Below are 20,785 nucleotides of genomic sequence, written 5' to 3' on the forward strand. Positions count from 1 at the left end.
CCGGCCGGCGCAAGCGATCGAGGAAGGGAAGCTGGCCGCCGAGTAGGACTGACAGACTCGCCACCGTCAAGACCTGTGGAACCTTAGGAATGACAGGGGCGGGGAGTGGCGTGAGGCACCACAGCCTCCTAGCTCTATCAAGGGTCCGGCTCCAACAAACCTTTAGACACAGCCCCCCGCGCCCCTGGAATACATCCATGGAGAGACTCTTTTTGGCTTCGCCTTGAGCCTGCGGTAAGGGCTAGCGCGCGCTTGGGGCAGGGATTTCTCGGTAGGCAGCTGCGGCGGCGAGGTTCAGGTTTTTTTTGGTGGCGAGCTTCTTCGAGGCATTACGACGCTTCCTCGACGCCGGCGTTGACGTGTACGCGGGGGTGGGGGGGGGAAGGGGAGGACGCTCTCGGTCTCCTAGTCCCGGCCCGAGCCTCTGGAGTTAGCCATGCTCATACCCCGGCGCGGGAAAGCGGCACCCCAGTGCGGGTAGCTTTAGCCCCGGAAATGGGTTGAGAATTAGACACCGAGCCGACGCCCACATACGTAGCAGCGTTGCAGCCCGGGAGGGTGGGCGGTACCTACCCCCAGGTCGGTCATCCGCGGGTGGGCGCCGGGCCCCGACCCCCTTCGCCATCACCAGCCCCGGAGTGGGGACTGCAGAGGTTCAGCCCCCTACCGGGAAGCGGGGACCACATCTTCCTTTGGGGATGGTGGGTGAGTGCTTGAGCTCCCTCCCTACCTCCCAGCGAAGCTGACGGGGAGGGGGGGTGGCGAGGTAGGAGTCTGAGCTGGCGAGTCTGAAGCGTGCACGCTTTCTCTTGACCCCCAGAACTTGCCCCACCCAAGCAGCAGGGCAACTGTGGGAAGGAGGTCAGGATACCCAAGGCAAAAGTGGTGAGGGACCAGGTAGAGGTAGGGCTCCTGCCTTCCATGCCCCACGTGCTAGATCCTATCCGTCCCCATTTCTCCCTTGAAGTGTTTTCAGCCAACCAGTGACATTGATAGTTTCATGAATGGACTTCCTACCCACAGACCCTGCAGGAACATCAACTCTTTACATTATGCACCCAAGTAAATCAGGCAAATGCTGTGTTACAGTTTACTAAGAACTCAGATCTATTTACAGCAGAATCAAACTCATGGAAATGACTTTTGTTTTGGTGGTTACTTAAAGGGAAAGAATACAGTGCACTGTGAATTCTGTATTAGTTTCCTGCAGATAGTGTAACAGATACCTAAAACCGGAGACCTTTAAAATAATGGAAATTTAGTCTCTCATAGTTCTGGAAGCCAGAAGTCCAAAATCAAGGTGTTGGCAAGGCCACAGTAACCCTGGAGGCTCTAAGGAGAGAATCCTTCCTTGTCTCTTACAGCTTGTGGTTGCTGGCATAACTTGGCTTCCTTGGCTTATGGCCACGTCACTCCAGACCTTGCATCTGTCTTCACATTGCCCCCTGCTCTTCTGTGTGTCTCCTATAAAAACATTTGTCATCAGATTTAGGACCCAACCCGATAATCCAGAATGATCTCATTTTAAGATCCTTAACTATATCTGCAAATATCCTTTTACCAAATTAGGTAACTGTACTTTGTTGAATGGTGTCCCCCAAATGTTCATGTCAATCCAGAACCTCAGAAGGTGACCTTATTTGGAAATGGAGTCTTGCCCATGTAATTGGTTAAGATGAGCTCATACCGTGTTAAATCCAATGACTCATGTTCTTATAAGAAGGTCACGTGAAGACACACAAAAGAGACATGAAGAAGAGATCATGTGAAGATGGAAGCAGAGATTGGAGTGATGTGTCTACAAGCCAAGGAATGCCAAGGGTTCCACTTTGCAACCAACCACCAGAAGCTGGAAAGTTGCAGAAGTGGGGCAACTGGAAGCTGTGGTAAAGGATTTAGATTTTATTAAACACTGTAGGAAGCCACTAAAGGAATTAAAACTAGCTAGTGAAGTCCTGTCCAGTTTTGCTGGAGAGATTACTTTAGAGGCAGTCTCTGAACAAATAGTTCAGAAGTGACTAAGTCAGTGGAGCCGGAAAACGTAATTAGTATAAGAACTGTTAAGCAGGAAGAATCAAAAATAAATGACCAGTTGCCTATAGGGGAGTGGCGAAACAGTCTAAAATGACTCCCAGAGTATGTCTGTCAGACAGATGCTGGTGCCAGTCACTCAGCCAGGGAAACTTTATATAGTAGATTTGAGGAGGAGATTATAAATTCAGTTTATATCTTGTGTTCAAGGCCATTGGAGCATACAAATAGAGATGTCCAGAGGGGGTAGAATGGATGTTTGAGTTCATGAGTACAGAGTTGCTGTAGCTCTGGGATTCTTCAACAATAGATTATGGAAATCATAGGCAGTAATGTAGCAAATATTTACTTTTATACTTTGTCACATTGGTTACTCAATCTCTGAATATAGTTCACTTATAATATTTATGAATGTTTACTATGTGCTAAGAATAGGAGTACACCTTGTGATTGAACCTGTCCCATCAGGCTATTGAAAAGATTCAGTGAGGTGTACATTGTATGTACGTTGCTTTGCATGGAAAAAATGCTCAGTTATTCATTTATTCCACAAATACTTATTGAGCTCCTACTTTGTGCTAGGCGTTATTCCGTAAATACTGGGGTTACAAGGAAGAGTGAGAGACAAGGTTTCAGCTTTCCTTGTGTGTTCCAATAATGACATAAAAAAGAAAATTAACAAGTAGTGATAACTGCCACAATGCAAATAAAACAGGTCGCTTGAGAAAGTAACAAGGAGGCTACTTTGAGTGGTCAGGGAAGGCCTTTCTGAAGGATGCAATTTAAGCAGAGACCCAAATGATGGGGGAACATTCATGATGCTGATATCTGAGAGATAAGCGCCTCAGGCAGAGGGAGAACTGGTGAACAACCTTTGTAAATGCCCTAAGGTGGAAATGATCTTGACATGTGTATTAAGTTTCCTATTGCTGCTGTAACAAATTAACTCAGTGGCTTAAAACAACATAAGTTTATTATCTTACAGTTCAGGGGCTCAGAAGTTCAAAATGGTTCTCACTGGGCTAAAAATCAATGTGTCCACAAGTCTGCATTCCTTTCTGGGTTTCTAGAGGAGAATCTTTCCTCTTCCTGCTTCTAGGGGCTCCCTTCATCTTCAAAGTCGACAACTGCCCATCCAGTCTTTCTCATGAAGAATCATTCTGGCACCGCCTCCCTCCTTCACTTACAGAGACCCTTCTGATTCCAATGTGCATACCCAGATAATCCAAGGTGGTGTTCCTATTTAGTTTAATCCTTAATCACAATAACATAGTCACAGGTTCTGAGGATTAGCATGTGGTCATCTTTAGGGGCCATTATTCTACCGACTACCGCATGTTAAAGGAAGGAAGGCCAAAGGACTGGGATACAGTGTGCTGGGGAGCCAGAGGAAGCAGGGCCAGAGCCTTCAGATCATGTAGGTATTTGTAGACCAGGTAATAAAATTTAGATTTTACTTAAGTGTGGTGGGAAGCTATAGGAAATTTTTAAGCAAGGAAAAATCGTTCTTAGGTCACTCTGGCTGTTGTGTGGAGGAGGAATTTTAAAGAAGATGGAAAAGGAGATAGGAGGCTTTTGGAGTAGTTAAAAGAAGAGATCCTGCTGGCCTGTGCTGGAGGGGCAGTGGTAATGGGGAGGAGAAAAGACAATCATTTCCAGTTATGTCACAGAGGCAGAGACAGCATTTGCTGTTGGACTGGATTTAGATGAGTTAGGGAAAGGAATCAGGGATTTATTATTTATTTAGCTAAACCTAAGGTTTAGCTAAATCCACTATTTATTTGGGTGAACATTGGTATCCATTTACAAAGATGAAAGAGATAGGGCAGAGCAGATTTAGTGAGGAAAATCAAGATTTATTTTGAGATAGCTTTGAGGGGCCTGTTAGAATTTCAGGTGGAGGGAATTCCCTGGCAGTCCAGTAGTTAGGACTCAGCCCTCTCACTGCTGGGGCCCTGGGCTCGATCCCTGGTCGGGAACTAAAATTCTATAAGCCACGTGGCACGGCAAGAAAAGAAAAGGAAAGAAATTCAGGTGGAGGGAGATCAGGCAGTTGACCAAACAGTTCACAGAGGGAGATCAAAGCTAGAGAGAAAAATGTAGGAGTCATAGGCGTGAGTGGTCTTTAAAGCCATGCGATTGGATAAGATTACCCAAACAGAAAAAAGTTTAAATAAAGGACTATAAGTCAACTACCACCAACTAGAAATCTCACCCTCTTTCCAGAAATATGGCCCCACTCGACTCAAAGATCTTCAATGGCTTCATATATCCCACAGAATAAAAGTTTAATAAAAAGGCACCTGGCAATGCGCAGAAACAATTTAGATGGTAGTGTCCGGTTCAATAATCAACCCATGTAATTTATCACTGATGAATAATTTGTGAAAATTATATAGGGTGTGGTGATATTTTATATTTTTCTTTTGAGAAGTTAAGTCATTTGTATTCTTTTTAATGATTGGAAGTAATTACAAATTAAATGAAAAATCCATAAGGACATAATCTTCAACATGTCATGTAATCTTCCCACAAATGTATATAACAAATGCAACTGTTTTGATCAGAGAATACTTTTACACTAGTGAATATTGTTGGCTCCAAAATGTTACCATGAAAGGAAATGCTGACTTATTTTCCTGTACAGTATTCTAAATATAGCAAAGATAGAGATAAATAGTGGCCTCGCCAATTACAGCAGAAAACTACCAATACATGCATAATTTGAAAATATATCGTAGCTACCTAGCTAATTTCCAAAATAAATATCTGGTAGTCCGCTTCTCTGAGCGTTGCTAAAATGCTTTATGGAGGTAGAGTATTATTTTCTTCTTTGCTATTGGCTCTCCCTGGAACAATTCACAGACTAATATTAAACAGTTATGAAAACCAACTCAAATATAGGAGGCCATGCTTTACATTAGACTAGAAGTATAACCACTTCGGTTTTTCCTGCACAGGAATTTAGGCACTTAGCTCCTATTGTACTTGTGTTAATGAGAGTTATGCATGTAGATTCCCTCAATTTAAATGTGTTTCTGCCCTCTTCACATTGATAGGGACTGGGTTTGTCAGGTGGAGATGTAATGCTACTTTCTTTAACCCATAGTGGGTGAAGTGTCTCTTTGCAGAAGACCTTCTGCTCCTGTGGCTTGTGGAAACTCTCTAATAGTTTCTCAGTCTCTTAAGTGGAAATCTGTCTCAGGAAATTAAGGACAGAGAGGAGAGTCAACAGCCATGGATGATAACCTATGGGGAGGCCCAGTAAATAATGGAGGGAAATGCAGCCCAAAAGAGAGGGATCATTTAAGGCTATTAGATGACAAATCCACTTCACTGCAGTTATTATACCTGTAAATATAGAAAAATGATAATGTTGACAACTCTTCATCACACAATCTGGGTCATTAATAAATGATGAAGGATAGAAAGAGTAAAAGAAATAAAGCTGAGACTTCCCTGGTGGCACAGTGGTTAAGAATCCGCCTGCCAGTGCAGGGGACATGGGTTTGAGCCCTGGTCCGGGAAGATCCCACATGCCGCGGAGCAACTAAGCCTATGTGCCACAACTATTGAGCCTACGCTCTAGGGCCCATGAGCCACAACTACTGAGCTCATGTGCCACAACTACTGAACCGACGTGCCTCGAGCCCATGCTCCGCAACAAAGAGAAGCCACCGCAATGAGAAGCCCGTGCACTGCATCGAAGAATAGCCCCCGCTGGCCTCAGCTAGAGAAAGCCCGCACGCAGCCATGAAGACCCAACACAGCCAAGAAATAAATAAATAAATTTATTTATTTAAAAAAAAAGAAAGAGCAAAGATCTAAAAGAAATTCAGAGAGCCTTAAGTCTCTGTGATGTGGAGACCTGTGTGTATTACACTAGTTTCGTGGAGCTCCCCAAAGCTGCACGTTTCATAGACTTGATTAATTAATATAAAGGCTGTGTACGTAATTAGAATGGGTGCTAGGACCCATTCTTAGTGGCAAAACTCCTGATTCTAGCTGGGCACATGGCCACCAAATAAAGATTACAACTTCCTTTGCAGCTAGTAAATGGGCATGAGACTAAATTCCAGGAATAGAATGTGATTGGAAGTACCTGATTTCTAGGATGATTCTTATAGGAAGGCAATGTTCACTTTATACCCTTCTTCTTGCTGGCTATGATGCAGATGTAAAGGCTAAAATCCCAGCAGCCAGCTTCCACCAAGACTGGCAGAGTAGCAAGACAGCGGGTGCATCCTGGAGCTACCATAGTAGCTCTAGACCAGATTGTATGTGTGTAAGTGAGAAACAAACTTCTATTGTGGTCATTACTATTATTGTGAGTTTTCTGTTGCTTATAGCCAAGCCTAATTTTAATTAATATGCCATACATTTTTGAAAACTTGAAAAGTAAGCAGTGATCTCTTGACCTAATGAGTGATCAAAAAAGTGAATTGCTAACCCTAATGCCTAATTGCCTGCTTTCAACTCATACAATCTTTTGAATTTACACATAGTAGAAACTGAATCATCAGTGATAAATTAATTTTTTTGGTTTGTTTAGGTTTTATTTTTCTACATAATTTACTGTGAGGTTATCAATGTCAGATAAAATATTGATTTTCATCACTTGCTTCTGTTCATCTGTTCTGATCCAGTTCCTCATTTTTCCTTCTAAAACATTGCATGCCACACTTGAGATAACGAAGAATTTCTGAACACCACAGCTAAGAACCTGGACATTCATCTGTAGCTACCTATGTGCTCCTTACATGCAGCTGTGGTCCTAGTGGTTTTTTCACAGCTGTCCTCTATGACAAGTCCTTGGAAAACATTTATCCCAATGACCTTCATGCATCTTCAAAACTCAGGCTTTGTTGCACCTTGAAGGCTCTCCTGCTGCCTGGCTGATGTGACTGATGGTGCCTCATACACCTTCCTTCCTTGGCAGCTTTGCAGAAAAGCAATAGATTATTAAGTAGGAAACTTAAGACTGGAGTTTGCTGTTGTGATTGGCCTACCTGTCTTGGTGGATCCGATTTGTGCATACTATTTGGAGGAAGAAAAAGTTTGACCTAGGGGCCAGAAGCTGTATCTGAAGACACTTTAAAGCCACACTGGCCAGGCATCTATAAATATTATTTTTGAATACACTGCATCTCCTAGCATCATTTGTGAGGCTGGCTCATGATCTCTTAAGTGGCCTGGGTACTGGTATTGAAACTCTTGAACAGTGAGGAGGAAAACAGGTGCCACTACCATTCTCCGAGGAAAGTGTCACTTTATTCTTCGACTGGAAGGGCTGTGGCAATTGTGTTTCCCTAGAAACAAAGGATTGAATAACTGGACCAATGGCATGTCCTAATTTGTTCAGTTGATCAAAGTGGAGCTCTTAAATTCACATCTCCAAATTACTAGCCTAGTATTTCTCTTATACCAGCAGTGAGCAAACTAAAGCCCACCCCTTGTGTTTTGTTTTGTTTGTTTTTTGTAAATAAAACAAATCCTGAGGCTATAAATAAAGTTTATTGAAACATGGCCACAGCTCTGCCTGTTTGTTTGGTATTATCTATGGCCGTTTTTCCTACAAAGTAGAGTTGAGTAGTTGCACAATGATCTCCTTACCCAGCAAAGCCAAAAATATTTATTATCTGGCCTGTTCCAGACATTTGTCTCTGTAAAAAATATTTGCTGCCCTCTCCCTCCCCAGACAGCACTGCCTTAGATAAGAAAAACTTAAGGTTCTTAAGATTCCTCTTTGACTTTTAAGTCCCTCCTATGCTAAGATAACTCCCCACCTCTGTCTACTTCTGGGTGCAGCTGACATGCTTTGCTAGGGCATGAGTAGAAATTTATTGTCAAGTCTCACTGTCAAATTTGCCCGCAACACTTCCCGACAATATAAAGACCTGAAGCCAAAGATGGTATCTATACAACTTAGTGCTTGCATCTAGAAATTTATGTCCTTGGGTAGCCAGACGATGTCATGACATAATTTTTGTTCCTTTCTGGAATGTAGAAAAAAATGCAGAGGAAATGAAACCAACAAATGATCAAGGAAAGAAACAGAAAAAGGATTCAGCTGACAATATATGGCTGAGGGAAAGGAGTAAAGTTAAAGATAGGACCATTGAAAATAGCATAGAAGAAAAGCAGTGCAAGGAGGTATGTTAAGGTAGGCAGAAATAATTCCGATAAGGCAAATAGACTTTCCTGGTCAAGTCATTCATTTCTGGTTGAAAGTTATTCACATGTTTCTTCCATGTGTTGCAGGAAGAGGACCCCTTCCAGGGCCCGAGAGTGAGCTCTTGTCTAACACTTGGAAATGAATTGTCCGAGGAGACACATGTGCTGACAAAGCAAGAGACTTTGTTGGGACGGGGTGCCTGGGTGGAGAGCAGCAGAGTAAGGGAACCCAGAAGGACTGCTCTGCCACGTGGTTTTCGGTCTCAGGTTTAATGGTAATGAGGTTAGTTTCCAGGTTGTCTCTGGCCAATCACTCTGACTCAGGGTCTTTCCCAGTGGCACGTGCATCTCTTAGCCAAGATGGATTCCAGCAAGAAGGATTCTGGGAGGTTGGTAGGAGATATGGACTGAAGTCTCCTCTCTCCTTTTGACCTTTCCCGAATTCTTCTGGTTGGTGGTAGCTTGTTAGTTCCGCGTTCCTTACCAGGAGCTCCTGTTGTAAGATATTACATGCAAGTGGTTACTATCAGCCTGGCCAGGCTGGGTGGTTTCGGTCAGTGGTTCCCCTAACACAGGAGTGCTTACCCAAAAAAGATCAACCCTATTTGGATATGTCACCATTTTCCTGGGATTTTAGAAATTTAAAACTGAAGATAAAACTGATACCAAGCAGGACCCTGTGGGGCTCCTGGGCACAAAAGCCTTTCTGTGTCCCCCATTTCTTGATTATAGGCAATAGGATTCATTCAGCCTCCGTGACCTTCCCTGCATTCCAATGAGCAGGTTCAAACAGTTACTAATCAGGGAAGGGAGGAGATGCGGGAGACAAGGGAGGAACAGTTCAAAGAAACAATAGTGCAGCCTTTGGGCAGGGTCCTGGTTCCCCCTCAAGGATACACATAACACTATCTTTGAGCTGTTTTGCAGATGCTGAAACGCCCACCAGGTGGGAGAGGTTAACGGTTAATGAAGGAATACTGGCCACAAGCACACAGACCCCAGACCAGTTGGATCCAGAAGGTTGATGATACTGACTCCCACTTACCACCAACCAATCAGAAATTGTCCACTAGCTGATCATGCCCTCTTTGAACCATTACTATAAAACTCCTCACTACCCCCTCCAGGTTGGGACACACAGTTTTAAGGGCATTAGCCCGCTCTGGCCCCCATGGCAAAGCAACAAATCTATTCTTTTCTGCTTCACCCAAAACTCTGTCTCTGAGATTTAATTTGGTGTCGGGGTACAGAAGCCAGATTCGGCTTCAAAACTAAAACAATTTTTTTTTTTTTTAATTTTTGGCTGTGTTGGGTTTTCGTTGCTGTGCGAGGGCTTTCTCTAGTTGCGGCGAGCGGGGGCCTCTCTTCATCGCGGTGCGCGGGCCTCTCACTGTCGCGGCCTCTCTTGTTGCGGAGCACAGGCTCCAGACACGCAGGCTCAGTAGTCGTGGCTCACGGGCCCAGTTGCTCCGCGGCATGTGGGATCTTCCCAGACCAGGGCTCGAACCCGTGTCCCCTGCATTGGCAGGCAGATTCTCAACCACTGCGCCACCAGGAAAGCCCTAAAACTAAATTTTAAAAGTAAAAATAATTCTAGTCCAACATGCTGATTATACCAACAAGAACCAACTGTACACCTGCTGAAAATCACAGCATGGTGACAGAGCTGGGACAAGCAATCGGAGCCCTCAGTCACTCTGTGCTTTCTCCCATATACACTACAGTAGGACATATACCCTCCCAGAAAGCTATTTTAGTGGTGAAAATTATTAGACACAGAATTCAGTTTGGGGAAAGAAAGTACAAAACCTTTGGAGATTTAGAGTTGTCTTGAACAATTGGAAGATAAGCCTTTAGAAGTTCCTTTGAAAGATAAAGTTCAATTCCTAATGTACCTGTGCTAGCTGCAAAATGAATGAAATGTAACAGGACTTTGATAACCCAAATATATCTTCAGGTTAAGAACGGAGAAGGGGAAAACTCCACTAATATTTTTCCTCTTTCCTCATGTGGTAAACAAATTAATAAAACAATTTTGAGTATTTTAATTACTGTAACTTTTTGATGTATTTCCCTGAACTGTGTGCCATCTTCCTTTTACCATCTACTTCCAGTAATTAAAATTTCTTATCATTTCTTTATTTCCACATTCTTTTTTTTAAAAAAAAATATTTATTGTTTATTTATTTATTTAGTCTGTGCCGGGTCTTAGTTGCAACACGCAGGATCTTCGTCGCGGCATGCATGCAGGATCTAGTTCCCCAACCAGGGATTGAACCCGGGGCCGCTGCACTGAGAGCTCGGAGTCTTACCCACTGGACCACCAGGCAAGTACGTATTTCCACATTCTTAAATGCCTGAGCTTTTATTTTTCTTAAAGGGATCTCAGTCACTGTATTCCCATGGTCCTTTATGGAACAGTGTTAGAGAGTATGGAGTGTTTTAGAGATAGAAATGAGAATAAAAAGGTAAACCATGCTACTAGATATATAGGAATATTAATTAGGTCGTAATAATACTTAAATGCTTCTTTGCGGTGGCAATAGCACATCTTCCTTACAAGTTCTCTTCTTTGTCTTACCTTGAGTGGCAGGTAATATTTTTTGTGTCTCCTCTTCAGCTGGGTGCCAGCTGCATTGTCTCAGTGGCTTTCCAAAGGAGACTGATGGACCTACTCCACAAATACTGACTGGAAGCCAGAGTAAGGCAAGAGGCTCTGTTTATTGGCCATTAGTCATCAATAAATAATAGCAGTGTTAAACAGTAAACACAGAGCTCTGAGAATATCATTAACATTACTTACAAAATAAATGTTTCTGTGATATATCAGCATGTGGCAGTCAAATCCCCGGAGGGCTCTAGGACTGAATTTGTCATCTGCTGTGTTTTAAACTGAAATATCTTCTTAAAAAGCTCTTTCTGGCTCTCTGCTCGATTGACTTGTAAGAAGACTGGGATTTTCTCAAAGAATAAGATCTTCATTTCCTCTGGTTATGTGTCATGTCTTTATTGGGTTGACTTCATGAAGAGCTGGGAATATCTGACAAATATTTTGGGTCCCTATACTTGAGATATATGTTATAGGAAGCATGCCTAACCCCACTGACTACCTAGCCCAAGAAAGCAAAGTATAAACCTTGGGGCTTTAAGAAATAACTAACCACAAGCAAGATATTGTAAATCTTTTTTTGTATTGCTTTCTAGAAGAACATGGGGAAAAGCAATAAAAAAGTACTTTGTAAATAGTCTGTTTCTCCGCACCCCCTTTTCCTTGAAATCATATGCCTCCTCACTTGGTACCACGTTGCAAACAGCTGGAGTCTATCACTTCTCATGGTATTATTCCCACTTGTTGAATGTCCTAAAACCAAACACTCTAAAAGCAATAAAGAAGGAAAGAGTAAACATGTTCTAAATGATTCCATTTTCATGCTTTATGACTTTCTCATGATCATTTTAGTCATCTACCTGAAGATTTATTTTGAAGGCTAAGTGGTGATTACACAGATGAATCACCCATTTGAAATGCCTTACTTTAAAACACAAGAATGCGAGAGAGTGAAAACCTGGAGCCTTCAAACTCCACATCCACCATTTGAGTAAATTACCTGACCACAGTTATAGGTCTGTTTCTTCATTGGCAGAACAGAGTCATCAAGGAGCGAGGTTGCTATCTGGCATATGTGAGTTCTCAAAAATCATAGGGAAGACACGATTTTGTTGTTACTTTTAAAAATTGTATAAAAATCTCATGCTATCTCAATTGAGAGGCACGTGACCCTCTTATTCCCCAGTGAAACTTGTTATGGTTAATAATACTTACTTCACAAGGTTGTCATGACAGTTAGATATAGATAAATTACCTAGCAGTAGAGTTAATGGTCAATAAATGTTCATTCTTATCCCCTTGTGTTTTGTCTTTCTTCCCATTCTATTTTGTTTTAATATTTATTTATTTATTTTATTATTTATTTATTTATTTTGGCTGCGCCTGGTCTTAGTTTCAGTGTGCAAGATCTTTAGTTGCAGCATGCGTGCAGGATCTAGTTCCCCAACCAGGGATTGAACCCAGGCCCCCTGCATTGGGAACACAGAGTCCTACCCACTGGACCACCAGGGAAGTCCCTCTTTCTTCCCGTTCTTAAAAAGGAGAAAAGTCAGCGGTGATCCTAGACATGAATATTTGTGGAATGGACTTAAAAACAGAATAAGAGGAAAGTCTCAGACTTTTTAATGATAAACATAGAATGATAGCAAGACATATAATGCCTTTCTAATGCCTTTTGCACAGGGAAAATATCATACGATTTCCCTCATTTTGAAAACACAGACAAAGAAGCATCAAAATGTTAATACCTTCCCTGAAGTTACCTAAGATCAGATACAAAAAGAATGTCAAAATCTCCAAATTGAAATTCAAAATTCTAAAACCAAATACATTATGTTTAAGATATTATTTGGTGTACTGTATGTGTGTCAGCAACCAGTAGTGAAATCACTAGTTAATTTTAGGTTGCGATTTTCTTCTGTGCTTTTTTGTTTCTTTTCTTTTCTTTTTTTTTTTTTTTTGCCGTGTCACACAGCCTTTGAGATCCTAGTTCCCCAACCAGGCGTCAAACCCTGTCCCCAGAAGTGAAATCGCTGAGTCCTAACCACTGGACCACCAGGGAATTCCCTCTTCTGTGCATTTTTAAATGGATATCTCATTACAGGTTTAGATCAGGAAGGCAACAGGGCCTACAGAGACCCACAGTGGAGAGAAAGAATGAGGCTATAAGCAAGCAAGTACAGGTGCAACTGCCATGGCTGTCATGGTGGAGAAGCTGTTTTGTTTCAGTAGTTGATATCATTCTCCTCTGCCTCTTACTGAACTTCCTGTGTTTCTATAGCTGAGTCTGTGAAACTTTATTCTCTGCTACTTTAGAGCCAGGTCCCACTTGCATAGTTGCCTGGGGTCTCTCCCAAGACTGCACTCTTCAAGACTGGTTCTCTTCCTAGTTCTTCTTATTGCATTTGCTGACTTGGTCCTCTGTCAACTTACATGTGCTTCACTGCTGCCAGGTTATTGCCCTCTGCACACAGTATGCTAGCCGTGTGATCTCTGCTAGTCCTAGGACACCCTTTGCTTGATAGAGTATAAAACACATCAATGCCCTGTGACAGTGTTAGAACATCCCCCAGAATGCTATAAGTGGGTGACGTACAGTGTTTGCATACAAAGATCTCTAAATATGTTCCAGGACGTGGCCTCATTCTCAGACCATGGCCACCTGAGGGATGAGAATTTTGCTCCTGTCTCCAGGTTGAAGGTTTTCCAGAGAGTCACTTTGATCTAGTTTCAGAGGGTCCCCGATGGGATAGCTTTAGTGTACCCCTGTAGCTTGGATCCTGCTGCAGTTCAGTATCCTCAAGATGTCTCTAATCCTAGTTTTCTTGAGATAGACATCCTTGGAGGTTCTAAGACCAAGCCATGCTTCCAGATGTTCATGGATCACAAAGAACACGGGACCAGGCCACTGCCTTTCGATGCTTCCAAATAGCAGAGCAGGATGAACTGTACACAGCGATCCACGTGAACATTTAGCCTTATTCGCAGTAAGGACCCAGATAGGCCATCAGCCTGCTGCTACTTGGCAAAGTGCACTTCAATTTCAAGCTGATGGGTTTACTTTCCAAGGCTGAAATTGTTGTCAGCAATTTTTATTTTAAATAGAAGTTGCAGTCACTGGTCTTTTAGAATAAGTCATATTTACAAAGGTGCATTTTATAAGAACATCCTAAAGTGCTGTATGAATATCATTTCATTTATCTTTATGACACCTCTGTGAGGGAAAGTAGCCCATATCATCCTTCCCATCATCACCAGGCTTAGTGTTCAAATGAAAGCACACAAAGACTTTCTAGAGAGCAGCACAGAGCTCACAGTGGACCCAAGAGTAGGCCTGTTGGGGTTGTATATGAATATTCAGCCTCCAGCAAAAGGCTTGGGGCATGATTCTATCAACCCAAGAAAATAACACTTTCTTAAGTGTTCTTAAGGGCAGAAGAAAGGGGTCTCACTACAAAATGTGCCCGTTGTGTTGAAGACACTTTCTTTTTGACTTCTTGTTTCTCTGGTTCTCCAGTTACCAGTTATTGTTATCAGTATAGAAAAAGAGTGGCAGGGAGACATGGAGCCAACTGGACCTTGAACCTGTGAAACTGCTGCAGGAAAGAAAGTGGGGTGCAAGAGGATGACCACGTCCCAGGTCTCAGGCAAGTCCCTGGATGGCTGCCAAGTGTGGGTTCTTGGCTTTGTGCAGGAAAGAATTCAAGAGTGAGCCATAGTAAAGTGAAAGAAGGTTTATTCAGGGAAATACACACTCCATAGACAGAGTGTGGGCCATACACACTCCATAGACAGAGGCGAGAGGCCCCAGGATACAGGATTGTCAGTTTTTATAGGGGTGGGTGATTTCATAGGCTAATGAGTGGGATGATTTTTCCAACAATTTGGGGGAAGGGGTGGAGATTTCCAGGAATTGGGCCACCGCCCTCTTTTTGGCCTTTTATGGTGGGCCTTGGAACTGTCATGGTGCTGGTGGGTGTGTCATTTAGAGGCTAATGTATTACAAGGAGCACATAAGGAAGCTCAAGGTCTAGTGGAAGTCGACTCATCCACCATCTTGGACCTAGTTGGTTCTAACCAGTTTATATTGTGTCCTCAACAGCTGTGTCATTCTTTTAAAGGTTGTGCCCTGCCCCCTTCCTGTCTTAAAATGTTGGTCCTGTTATTTGAAATACTCACCTGTCTCTAGATCAGAGACCAACATTTTTATTCGGCATCACTTACAAGTAATTAGGATAGTCCATTAAACATATCCTAAGAACCTTTTATTTCCAAGGGTTAAATGAGTCTGATTTGACTGTTTAGTAGAGGTCTTGATAACTGTACAGAGTGTTGACAAAAAAAGTTGGGAAGGGTGAAGGTAATAGAAATTTATCTCTTTCTTTTACTGAGAAGTAAGGAGAAGAGTATTGAGTATCTACATTGTACCAGTAGCTCTTTTAGATGAGCTCATTTATTCACTGAATTTTCAGAGTTATAATTACCATGCTACCTGCCAAGAAACCATGGCTCAGAAAAAATAGATGACTTACTCAAGGTCACACAGTTAGTGAAAGTAAACTACAGAGTCTGGATTCAACCCAGGCCTTTCTAATTCTTTTTTTTTAATATAAATTTATTTTTATTTATATTATTTATTTTTGGCTGCATTGGGTCTTCCTTGCTGCTCACGGGCTTTCTCTAGTTGTGGCGAGCAGGGGCTACTCTTCATTGCAGTGCACGGGCTTCTCATTGCGGTGGCTCCTCTTGTTGTGGAGCATGGGCTGTAGGTGCATGGGCTTCAGTAGTTGTGGCACACGGGCTCAGTAGTTGTGGCTCACAGGCTCTAGAGCGCAGGCTTAGTAGTTGTGGCACACGGGCTTGGTTGCTCCGCGGCATGTGGGATCTTTCCAGACCATGGCTTGAACCCGTGTCCCCTGCATTGGCAGGCAGATTCTTAACCACTCCGCCACCAGGGAAGTCCCCAGACCTTTCTAATTCTTAAACTCCGGTTAAGAGCTGCTTAGGGATTGTCCTTATATGCTAATGTGAAGTCACTCAAGAATATAGCAGAAATACTCTTACCAAGAATCAATTGTATTTGTTCCCAAACCAGCCTGTCTTTTGTACTTGTTATTTGAATTATGTTATTTAATTAAATAATTAATTAATAACACCCTTCTGGACTAATAAAATAAAAATACAAAAGAAAGAGGTTTATGTTTCTATGAAGGCTAACTAGAATGCTTTGGAAATACAAACTGAGCAAGACCCTGTGGGCCCTTTTGGGTACAAAAGCCACTCCATGTGCCTCTTTTCTTGTTTGAAGGAAAAAGGCTTTCAGCCTCCTAGACTTTCTGTGGGTTCCAAGGGCAGCTTCAAACAGTTACTAATTAGGGGAGTGAGGGAATGCAGAAACAGAGGAAAGGCAGTCAAGAAACAATGGCTCAGTGATGGGGCAGGGTCCTGGTTCCTCCTTAGTGAATATACATAACAATCTGAGTTCTTCTACAGGAACTAAGGCCCCCACCCAGGTGGAGGATGGCAACTTCAGGCTGAGCACAGGCACATGGCCCAGACTGGTGGAAACCAGAAGGATGATTCCTGGAACACCGCCCTGTTGCCTCACTACCAACCAATCAGAGGAAGGTCTCACACCCTCCAGCCCCTCCCCCAGATCTTGCCTATAAAAACTCTTCCCCAAAACCCCCTTGGGGTTTTTGAGCACGAGCCACCCCTTCTCCTTGTATGGTCCTTGCAATAAAACTTCTCTGCTCCAAACTCTGACGTTTCGGTTTGTTTGACCTCAATGTGTGTTGGGCACACAAACTTAGGTTCAGCAACACTCTGTATTCTGGATTTCTTCCTGTTTTTATAGATATGGTTCATCTTCTCTTCCCCCAGTAGCTTTGCTCTTCTGCACAATTTCTACTCACTCTTCAGGACTCACTTTAGGTGTCTCCTCCTCTATGAAGTACTGCTGACGCCCCTGGGACAGAAAGTGAGGTCTGCCTCCTATTGTGTCTCCAACCCCCATACACCTAGCCTCTGATACGGGGAACACCATGTGCAAAGAAGCCAAGGAGAATTCGCCAACAATAGATGGAGAAGATCAAAGGTCACTGTGCTCTTGGGGAATCAGGTGTGCTGGACCAGTGTCTAAGCAGCTGCAGACTCGAGGAGAGCAAATCAGGAAAAAAAAACCCAACAGTGGGACCCATCCTCCCTGCCTGAGCTATCCTCTGTGGAGATTTTTTTTTTTTTTTTTGGTTGTGCTGCGTGGCTTGTGGGATTTTATTTCCCTGACCAGGGATCGAACCGTGGTCCTTGTAGTTGAAGCTCAGAGCCCTAACCACTGGACCACCAGGGAATTCCTGCTCTGTGGGGGATTATCCCATAAATGCTGAGAATCCGTTTCTTTCTTTCTCTTTTTATTTTGGCCGCACTGTGCACTGTGTGTTTTCAGGATCTTAGTTCTCCGACCAGGGATGGAACCCAGGTCCCTTGCAGTGGAAACACAGAGTCCTAACCACTGACTGCAAGGGAATTCTCTAGAATCAGTTTTAATCTTGTGCTTTTTATCAGAATCTTCTCTTTATTCACACTGAATATCACCTTATTTTTTTGTGTTTATATTAATCTGCCCAGTTAAATTATCAAGGGGAAATACCAAAGGATTTACAATTTCCCAGCAGCTTGACCTTGCCTTTTGGCCTTCTACAAGAACTATAAATTCAGTCTGGCAGCAAAGTGAATTCTCAAGTTTTTCTTATGCTTATACCATCTCTAAGACCAATGTAAACTTGAAATTGGTTATTCTTAGTGTCTGGCATTTATTTCATGAAGGTGGAGCATATTTGGAAATTATCACTAAATTTAATTTTTCTCATTCTAAAACTATCTACATACGTATCAGCTGTTGTTAAGAGGCTCCATTTTTATATTCTTAAAATTGCACCAAGTAAACATTATATTTACATATAGTTGTATGCAGTAGTTTACAGTTAAGGAAACCACATGAATTCATTCACTTCTCATAGTGGCATAGACAGAGCAGGTATTATTTCCTCATTTTATTTAAAGGAAACTCAGGGTTGTCTGAGGTCTCTGCCCAGGCTTAGCATTGATTCAAAAACAAACAAACAAATCAAGTTATCTGGTTCCTGAGAAGAGCTGGTGCATAGGCAGTTGCAAGCATTCTTTTTTTCTAAGAAGGAAATGTATTGGATATAGTATTTTAAGCTTGGTAAAACCATTTTTCAAGTGTTAAAATCTAACGGTAATACCAAGGAATAGAAAATATGGGCTCAAAATTAATTCTTCCTTGACTTCTTTATCATGACCTTGTATATAAGAACAATGGTTTTATTAACTAGACACATCTATCATTAGCTTATAAGAAGTCTGTTTTACCTCTTCAGCCATCTGAGACAACTTACGTATAGAATTAAATATTTACAAAAAAAGAAATGTAAAGGCTTTTTCTGATTTCTCTAATTCTCAAAGTAGCATATCTACATTTTTAAATACTACAGAAGGAAATCAGGACAGTGTTTACATTTGTTACTATTTTTATGGCAATTAGTCAAACTAGGTGGAAAAAAAAAGAACCTAAGATTTTAGTGACTAAAAAGTAAGCTCCAAGGAAGCGGGAACTTTGTCTCTTTGTTCACTGGCACATTCCAAAGGCCTTGAACGGGGCTGGAATATAGTAAATACTTAATAAATATTTGTTGAGTTAATAAATGAACAAACAAAGGAAATAGACAAAGTCGAGGCTCGCAACCTTACGTTATTGGAGAAATAAAAAGAATTCATTTATTCGGCAAATATTGACTGAAGGCCTAAGAAGTTCTAGACAGATTCAGAGGCTCTGGACTAGGACCACCGTGCCCCTACGGCTGCCCAGGGGGAGGTGAAGCCGAATCCAGCCTCTGTACCCCGACACCAAATTAAATCTTGGCGACAGAGTTTGGGTGAAGTAGAAAAGAATAGCTTTATTGCTTTGCCAGGCAAAGGAGGCTAGAGCGAGCTAATGCCCCCAAAACTGTGTGTCCCAACCTGGAGGGAGTAGTGAGAAGTTTTATAGTAATGGTTCAAAGAAGGTGTGATCAGCTCGTGGCCATTCTTCTGATTGGTTGGTGGTAAGTGGGAGTCAACATCATCAACCTTCTGGGGGTCAACCCCAACCGGTCTGGGGTCTACGTGCCTGTGGGCAGCATACCATTAACTTCTCCCACCTGGCGGGCGTTTCAGTATCTGCAAAACAGCTCAAAGATAGTGTTATGTGTATCCTTGAGGGGGAACCAGGACCCTGCCCCAAGGCTGCACCTTTGTTTCTTTTAACTGTTCCTCCCTTGTCTCTGCATCCCCTCCTTTCCCTAATGAGCAACTGTTTGAACCCACCCATTGGAACTCAGGGAAGGTCATGGAGGCTGAATGAAGCCTATTTCCTGTAATCAAGAAATGAGGGACAGAGAAAGGCTTTTGTGCCCAGGGGCCCCACAGGGTCTTGTTGGATATCAGAGGTATTCTAATTTAGCCTGAGTGACTAGGGAAGGAGGAGCTGCCCTTTGGGATCTGAATGAAATGAAAGAGCAACTGGTAGTGCTGAGGTTCAGGACACAACATCCCAAAATGTGATCCCTTGGCATATTGAATATTTCAAGCTGAAGGAATATGAGAAATGGCAGGTGAAGGAAGGACTTTCTGGCTTCCCCTGAGGCAGGTCACAAAACCCTCATATGAGAGGTGCCTCCCTTAGAAAGGAACATCCTTATCTCCAAAAACGGAGGGACACCAAGAGAACCCCCCCCCGCCCCGTTTTTTTGGTCTTATCACATTTTCCCACTACTCTCCTCTCTTCATCAAACCCGGCATGAAAACATTCAGGTTTAACTGCTTCTTCAGGTCTTATTTCCTTATGAAATCTCCAGTGTCCTGTAAAACCTACATTAAATAAACTTGTATGCCTTTCTCTTGTTAATCTTTTGGGACAGGGACCCAAGTCGAGAACTTAGAAGGGCAGAAGGAAAAGATATTTTTCCTCTCCTATAGTAGATATTATTGTTATTTCTATAGATGGCAACCAAGATATTTATTCACCATGTTCAAAACCAAGACAAGTCCATGGTGCTATGATGCATATGTATCTCTAGATGGCTTTTGGGGGTTTTTGCAAACCTTGGGCTTGCGTGCTCCAAATCTTTGGAAGGAAGGAGAACTTAACTCCTGCCCCCGGAGGATCAGGATCTGCTATACATTCTGACTTTCTATATCAAAACCCAACATTTCAAAGCCTGCATACCCCATTTTGACAGATATTCTAGTTGGTTTTAATGACCCTTGAACAGGATTAGGCTTTGCAAATGGTCTGCTTTTTGTACTTGGACCATAACATATCAGCATAATATAAATCCTTGATGCAATGTTAAAGATTTGCCAAATCAAAATATTTCTTACTGGTTATCTGGAGAATATATGATGCCTTATATTTGAAAACATAATATTAATTTTTGGCCTTTCGAAAGCCCGTTTATATATTCTGTATTTTACGGATTTGAAAAGTGTTTTCTTAAATTGAACATTAAAATTGCTACTGGTAATTCTTTACACTTCTTTCCATCTCATTGTACAAGTAAAATATGCTATGTTGTAATCAACTGGGGCAAAAAAATTTAAGAAAGAAACTAAAAATCATCTGAGATAACCACTATTAAAACTTTAGTAACCATCCTTTAACATATCTCTTCAGACTAATATATGCAGACTTATATATAAAATGTTGAGGGAATTCCCTGGGAGTCCAGTGGTTAGGACTCTGCTCTTCCACTGTGTGTGTGTGTGTGTAGAGGCCTGGGTTTGATCCCTGGTTGGGGAACTAAGATCCCACAAGCCACGCTGTGCGGCCAAAATAAATAAAATTAAATTCTGAAAAAATAGGATCATATTATACATGTATTTTATTAAGAATATTCTTTAAAGCATTTTAAG

General features: G+C 42.2%; 1 long non-coding RNA gene across 1 annotated transcript; it reads left to right on the forward strand.

Annotated features, from left to right (window-relative positions):
• The first annotated feature begins 31 nt into the window (after nt 1–31).
• On the forward strand, nt 32–16,541 carry LOC137763624 (uncharacterized). The gene is made up of 4 exons (XR_011073823.1): nt 32–234; nt 10,401–10,536; nt 14,331–14,460; nt 16,307–16,541. It is a non-coding gene; the product is annotated as an uncharacterized lncRNA (long non-coding RNA).
• Nucleotides 16,542–20,785: the final 4,244 nt, after the last annotated feature.

The sequence above is a fragment of the Eschrichtius robustus genome, chromosome 4 (assembly GCF_028021215.1).
Source record: "Eschrichtius robustus isolate mEscRob2 chromosome 4, mEscRob2.pri, whole genome shotgun sequence".
Classification (NCBI taxonomy): Eukaryota; Metazoa; Chordata; class Mammalia; order Artiodactyla; family Eschrichtiidae; genus Eschrichtius; species Eschrichtius robustus.